Genomic DNA, 8,589 nt, shown 5'->3' with positions numbered 1-8,589 from the left:
ATTCATTCACTGATATTATGACATATATACACTGATATTATTATAGATACATACACTGATATTATGACAGATTCATACACTGATATTATGGCATATACATACAATGATATTATGACAGATACACACACTGATATTATGACAGATTCATACACTGATGTTATGACATATACATACAATGATATTTTTAAAGATACATTCACTGATATTATGACATATACATACACTGATATTATTACAGATACATACACTGATATTATTAATGACATTACACTGATATTATGACAGATACATAAAGTGACATTATTACTGATATAATTACAGACACATTAACTGATATTATGACAGATGCATACACTGATATTATTACAGATACGTACACTGATATTATGTCATATACATACACTGATATTACAGATATAATACAATGATTTCAGTTCAGATTTATACACTGATATTATTATAAATATATATATATTGACGTCATGACATATGCATACACTGATATTATGGCATAAAAATACACTGATATTATGACAGAAAAATACACAGATATTATTAATGACATTATTAAAGATACATACACTGATATTATGGCAGAAAAATACACTGATATTATTAATGACATTATTAAAGATACATACACTGATATTATGAAAGATACAAAATCTGATAGTATTACTGATACATACACTGATAGTATTTCTGATATTATACACATACGTACACTGATATTATGACAGATACATACACTGATATATTATGACATACATACACTGATTTTAGTACAAATACATGTAAAGATATTATGACTGATACATACACTGATATATTATGACATACATACACTGATTTTAGTACAAATACATGTAAAGATATTATGACTGATACATACACTGATAGTATTACTGATATTATTACACATACGTACACTGATATTATGACAAATAAATACACTGATATTATGACAGATAAATACACTGATATTATTACAGATACATACACTGATATTATGACAGATACATACACTGATATTATGACAAATTCATACACTGATATTATGACATATACATACAATGATATTATGACATATACATACAATGATATTATGACAGACACATACACTGATATTATGACAGATTCATACACTGATATTATGACAGATGCATACACTGATATTATTAATGACATTACACTGATATTATGACAGATACATACACTGACAATATTGCTGATATAATTACAGACACATGAACTGATATTATGACAGATGCATACACTGATAGTATTACAGATACATACACTGATATTATGTCATATACATACACTGATATTACAGATATAATACAATGATTTTAGTACAGATTCATACACTGATATTATTATAGATACATATATTGACGTCATGACATATACATACACTGATATTATGGCAGAAAAATACACTGATATTATGACAGATTATTACACTGTTATTACAACAGATACATACACTGTCAGTATTACTGATATTATTACAGATACATACACTGATATTAAGACAAATTCATACACTGATATTATTACAGGTACATACACTGATATTATGACATATATATACACTGATATTATGAAAGATACATACACTGATATTATTAATGACATTATTAAAGACACATACACTGATATTATGAAAGATTCATACACTGATAAAGATACATGTACTGATATTATGAAAGATGCATACAATGATATTATGAAAGATACATACAATAATATTATTACAGATACATACACTGATATTATTAATGACATTATTAAAGATGCATACAATGATATTATGAAAGATACATATACTGATATTATGAAAGATGCATACACTGATATTATGAAAGATACATACACTGATATTATGAAAGATACATACACTGATAGTATTACTGATACATACACTGATAGTATTTCTGATATTATTACACATACGTACACTGATATTATGACATATACATACACTGATGTATTATGACATACATACACTGATATTAAGACAGATACATACTCTGATATTTCAAGAGATACATATACTGAAAGTATTACTGATATTATTACAGATACATACACTGTTATTAATAATGACATTATTAAAGATACATACAGTGATATTATTACAGAGACATACACTGATAATATGACAGATACGTACAATGATATTATCACAGATACATACACTGATATTATTGCAGATTCATACACTTATATTACGTCATATACATACAGAGATATTATTACAGATATATAAACTGATATTATTACAGATACATAAACTGATAGTATGAATGATACATACACTGATTTTATGACAGATACATACACTGATATTATTACAGATACATTCACTGATATTATTAGCTACATACACTGATATCATTATGTATACAAACACTGATATTATTACAGTTACATATACTGATATTATAACAAATACATACACTGATATTATTATTTATATTATTAAAGTTACATGCACTGATATGACAGATAAATATAAAGATATTATTACTGATACAAACACTGCTATTATGACAGATACATACAATGATATTATGACAGATAGATACACTAATATTATGGCATACATGAACTGATATTATTACAGATACATACACTGATATTATGACAGATTCATACAATGATATTATGACAGATTCATACAATGATATTATAGATAGTATAGAATTTGCAATAAATCAGATTAGATTGTTAAGCATTCAAATTACATCACATTAGATTGTAAGTATTTTAAATACATGAGATTAGATTGTTTAATATTTTAAATTAATCAGATTAGTTTTATTTAGTATTTTAGTTTGATCAGATTAGAATGTTTAGTATTGTAAATATTTACACATACATATCACTTTATTTTATGTTTTTTGGCTTTGGGAGCCAAAAATCCTCTTTGAGACAACCAAACTTTTCGAAAGGTCCGGGGTCAACGTTTTGGTCAAAAAAATGTTTTTTTCAAATTGTTCCAAAAACCATTCACAGTCATTGCTTTTTCAATGTGTTTAAGCATAGGCACAACATTTTCACTTTTTTTCATGTTTTTCGGCTTTGGGAGCCAAAAATCCTATTCGAGACAACCGAACTTTTCGAAAGGTCCGGGGTCAACGTTTTGGTCAAAAAAATGTTTTTTTCAAATTGTTCCAAAAACCATTCAGTCATTGCTTTTTCTTTTTTTGAAATTATCTTTTTATTTGGAAAGGCAAATTCAATCCATCACATACATTAATAGCAACCTTAGTCTTCCAAGAAAAATAAATAAAGATGGACACAGAAAAGTCAGATAATTTTACACTTATTGCCCTTCCAGGATTTTCTGTTACGGACCAGTATTTATCTCAGTTAGAAACAATAACAAAACAAAACAAGTAAGAACGGGGAAGCGCACCCCTCAGACAATCAAAAACACAATGGAAAAAAAGAGCAGTAAAAGTCAAGTGAAGTCAGATCTTATTGGTTTTACGTACTCAGTCCATTTGGTCCAGATCTTATAAAATTTTCCTTTTTCAACTTTTAGGGAAAAAGATATCTTCTCCATAACATAAATCTCATGGATAATTTCAATCCATTCATCAACGGTGGGAGGTTCTACTTTTAACCATTTTCTTGTGATGGATTTCTTACTGGCTGCCAATAGTATAGCTAACAGTTTTTTGTCATTGATGTTCCATGTGTCAACCAGTACATTGCCCAAGTACATGGCTTCACAATTAAATGGAATGTTTACATAAAATACATTGTTTATATGTCTGTGGATTTCCTCCCAGTAAGGCCTGATGGTCTGACAATCCCAAAAAATATGGAAGTGGTTGGCTCCATTAGACCCACAAAGTCTCCAGCAAGCATCCCCACTACCTTGATATCGTTTCTGAACGGGAGTGATAAAAAATCTTGTAATGTTTTTCCAGCAAAACTCCCGCCATGTGTGTGACCCGGTTGAGAACCATTGTAGCTGGCATATTTTCTCCCAGCTTTCCTGTGTGATCATTACCTTCACTTCTTTTTCCCATTTCTTCCTAATGTAATCTGTATTCTCTTGTTTGGATAATTGTATGGCGTTATATAATTTGGAGATAATTTTGTTGCCTGATCTGGACTTTGTTAACGATAGAAATACCTCCATGAACCCTGATTCGTCTCTTCCTAACACCTCTTTAAGATTTTTGTTAAAATAATGTCTCACTTGCAGGTACCTGAAAAAATCATCTTTTCCCAGACCATGATTCTTCTGTAGGGCTTCAAAACTCTGAAATGCCCCCTTGAGGACAAATGAATAGTAGTTAGTTAAACCTTTTGTGATCCATAATTTAAATCTACCATCGATCTTATTTGGTGCAAAGTCTGAATCATAGGCACACCACCTCATAATTTTAGATGTTTCTTTTAATCTGCAAATTTTGACTATTTCCTGCCAGGACCTCAGAAAGCTACCCGTTATAGAGTCATCTGGGATTTCCTGCTCTCTTTGAAATTTGTCATCCCATAGTAGGGCTGTTATTGGGATTCCCTTTATCATTATACCTTCTATGTCCTTCCATGCTGCAATGTACGTCGGTGAGCACAGACAGATTAAAGGTCTCAGTTGGGCTGCATGGTAGTAGTCCTGTAAGCAGGGAAGTCCCATTCCACCTTTTTCTTTTCTTAATTGCAGTGTCTTGAATTTAATTCTGGCCCTTTTCCCTTGCCACAAATACCTCGCTATTAATCTGTCCCATTCTAAGAATTGCTTCGGTGGTATTTTAACTGGCAGACATTGGAAAAGGTACAACATCCGTGGAAGAATACTCATCCTGATTGACTCTATCCGGGAGCTTAGGCTCAAAAATGGAATAACATTCCATCTATTTATATCAGACTTTATCTTTGAATTTAGTGGGCCGCAATTGGTATCGTACAATCTTGAAAAATCCTTAGGTAGTGAGACACCCAAGTATTTAATGGACTCAGCATCCCATTTCCATTTGTACATAGTCTTAATTGAAGGTGGAGGGTCATAGTTAAATGTTAATACTTGAGTTTTGTTGATATTAATTTTATAACCAGAAATGAAACCAAATTCCTCTAGCAGTTTCATCAATTTTGGGAGTGTCTGTGTAGGTTGTGTTATATTTATCAACAAGTCGTCAGCAAATAGGGCCAATTTTTGCTCCCCGGATGACATCGTTACCCCCTTTATATCTGACCTCTGTCTAATCCATTGGCTCATGGGCTCTATAAACAAGGCGAAGAGGAGCGGCGACGCACAACACCCTTGTCTTGTTCCTCTCTCCAGAGTGAATGAATTGGTTAGATCTCCATTCATTTTAATTCTCGCCGTTGGTTTGTCGTATAGTGCTGCAAATGTGTCAATTATAGTTGTATGGAAGCCAAATTTTGAAAGTACTTTGTATAAAAATGACCACCTCACTGAATCGAATGCCTTTTCTGCATCCAGACTTATTATCAGTGTTGCCATTTTTTGTTGTGTGATTTGTCTCATAGCGTGCAGTGTTTTCCTGATGTTATCTTGGGTCTGTCTTTGCTTGACAAAGCCAGTTTGGTCCTTATGTATTAGCACTGGTAATATCAGTTCTATTCTTTTAGATAATATGGAGGTGAATAGTTTGTAATCATTATTTAGAAGACTTACGGGACGATAATTCCCACATTCCATTTTGTCTTTCCCCTCCTTAGGTATGATCGAAATCATTGCCTCCCTCCATGAGGGGGGGATGTTTTTGCATTCCAAAACCCAGTTGAACGTCTTTATAATGTTGGAATTAAGTGATCTTCCATCGTTTTGTACCATTCTGCGGGAAAACCATCTGTCCCTGGAGACTTCCCCCCTTTCATTCTCCTGATTGCTGATTCAATTTCATCTTTTGTTATTTTAGTTATTAATTTTCCATTTTGTTCATCAGTGATCTTTGGAAGGTTTATCTGGGCGAGAAAGTCATCGATCTGGTTATTGTTGCTTGCTTGTGGTTGGGAATATAACGTTTTATAGTATTTTTGAAAGCACTGTTGGATTTTCTCCGGACTAGTTTCTGTTTCCTTAGTTGCAGGGTTTCTTATCTTATGTATAGTTCTATCCGCTTGTTGTTTCCTTAACCTATATGACAGAAGTTTCAGTGATTTCCCACCTACCTCATAGTATTTCTGCTTTGTAAAAAGAAGCTTTTTTTGAATTTCCTGAGTATTTATTTCATCTATTTCTTTTTTTAGTTTCGTAATCTCACATTTATTGTCATCATTGGGAGACTTTGCATGGTCTTTCTGCAGTCTCTTCAAATTTTCCTCTAATTTCTTGAGTTTTTGTTCCTTCATTTTCTTCTCGTATGAGGAGATGGCTATTATTTTACCCCTAATCACCGCTTTTAATGCATCCCAGAGGATAGGTGGGGTCACTTCTTCATTATCGTTATTATCCAAATACAGTTGAATTTCGCTTTTCAATTTATCTTTAATAACTGGGTTATTCAGAATGTTTGAGTTCAGTCTCCAGAGAGTATTTCATCTTATTGTTCAGATGGACTGACATATAAATTGGGCCATGATCTGAAATCGTACTGGGTCCCATTTCACAGTTATCCACCCTAAAAAGATCTCCTTTAAGCATAAAAAAGTAATCGATTCGTGAGTAGACCTTGTGAGCAGACGAGTAGTGTGAATAGTCTCGAGTCGTCGGGTTTATCTCTCTCCACACATCCACAATCCCCACCTCACGCATCCAAGTATTTAATCGTCTGCTAATGTTTCTTGAGTCTGATTTCCCATTTGATGAGTCAATTCTCGGATTTAAACGGATGTTAAAATCTCCGCCACATATTAAAATACCTTGACTTTTTGTCATTAGATCTACAATATGTTTATAGAAGGACCAGTCACTGCCCGGTGGTACATACACGTTAAGGAGACTTATCACAATTCCATCTATTTTACCTGTAACCATAACAAATCGGCCTTCGTTATCCTTATGCTCTGATATGTGTTCGTAATTTACAGCACTGGATATCAGAGTCGCCACTCCTCTCCGCCTCCCAGACCCATGGGAAGAGAAGTAAACATGTTTAAATCCCGATTTATTCAATTTAGCATGTTCAGAGTCATTGAGGTGTGATTCCTGCAAGAAAGCTATTTCGATCTTATCCTTCTTTAATTTTGATAAGATTTTCCCCCTTTTAACTGGATTGAGCACTCCATTTATGTTAAATGATGCTATGTTTAAAGACCTGTTTTGCATTTATGTGATTCCCCCCTCCATCTCCTTCAAGAACCCGGTGCGCTTCCCCTTCCCCGCAAGAACCAGCAGGGAATTAACAACTAACACATTAATAAACAACAAAGTGAACACAATCTGTCCGTGTGACTCCCTATGTAGGGGTCTGTTTACCTGACCCTGTTGAGCCTCCCGAGGAGGCTTGAAGGGAAAAACCTCCCTCCACGATCCGGAGGGAGAGGCCCTTACCCGCAGCAGTCTAGGAGTTGGTCCCGAACGTACCAGTCTATTCAGTAGTGAATCGTCACCACTAATTACAGTCAAAGTTCAGTTCAAGATATTTCGCCATTAACTCCGCCGTCCTCAGGCAGTGGGTTGAATCATTTAGGTCCCGGAGGGGCCCGGTGACACTCTCCTAAAGGTGCGGACCTTCTCCTTGTATCTCGATTCGCGCCCGGCTCTTGGTGCGCCCTTCACTGCTCGTCTGTCCACTTTCCTCCAGGACAGCCGCTGCACCTGTTCCATGAGCGTCTCCGGCGGTGCGATGGTTGTCACAGCGTAGCCTCTTTTCAGCAGGTCTTCTGATGCCTCCTCCACAGTATCATAAGTTTTTGCTCCATCTTCGTGTCTCACGCGCAGCCTGGCCGGGAAGAGGGTCTGGAACAGAACTTTATTCTCCTTCAGCACTTTGCGGATTTCTGTATATTCTCTTCATTTTTTGAGTATTAAGGGTGGATAGTCGTGATCCAGGCTTATGCGGTTGTCTTGCCAGGTGAACCCCTTCCTCTGCCATGCCTTGCGGAGCATTGTCTCTTTAGTTTTGAAACTTAGAAACTTAATTACGATGGAGCGTGGCGGTGCGTCTGCCGGTGGCTGCGGTCCCAATGAGCGGTGAGCTCTTTCAATCTGCAGGTCGGGCACATCATCAGTTAGCTCAAGACCCTCACGGAGTAAATTTTCCACGAATGTGACCATCGTTGTAGATTCCTTTTCGGACCCCTCCGGCACCCCATAGATTCTTATGTTCTCACGTCTGGAACGACTTTCTAAGTCCAGCACCTTGTCCTCCAGCTTGGTGTGTAGCTTTAGCATGGCCGTAATGACTTCTTCGGAGATTTGAATCCTCTCTTCTGCTTTCTCAATTCGCTCTTCCGCCTCGTCCAATCTGGTATTCACCTTCCCAATTTCTTCTTTTATTGTCTCTAATTGCTCTTTGTTTTCATGGCGAAACTCTCGTAGTTCCTGCAGAATCAGTTCCAAGTCGGCCATTCTTGCTCGGCGTTGCTTGTTAGCTTAAAACCGAACTTTTCGAAAGGTCCGGGGTCAACGTTTTGGTCAACCCCACATTAAGC

This window comes from Notolabrus celidotus, chromosome 24 (assembly GCF_009762535.1).
Source record: "Notolabrus celidotus isolate fNotCel1 chromosome 24, fNotCel1.pri, whole genome shotgun sequence".
NCBI classification, from domain to species: domain Eukaryota; kingdom Metazoa; phylum Chordata; class Actinopteri; order Labriformes; family Labridae; genus Notolabrus; species Notolabrus celidotus.
The sequence above is the reverse complement of the archived record's forward strand: the minus strand, read 5'-3'. Positions refer to the sequence as shown.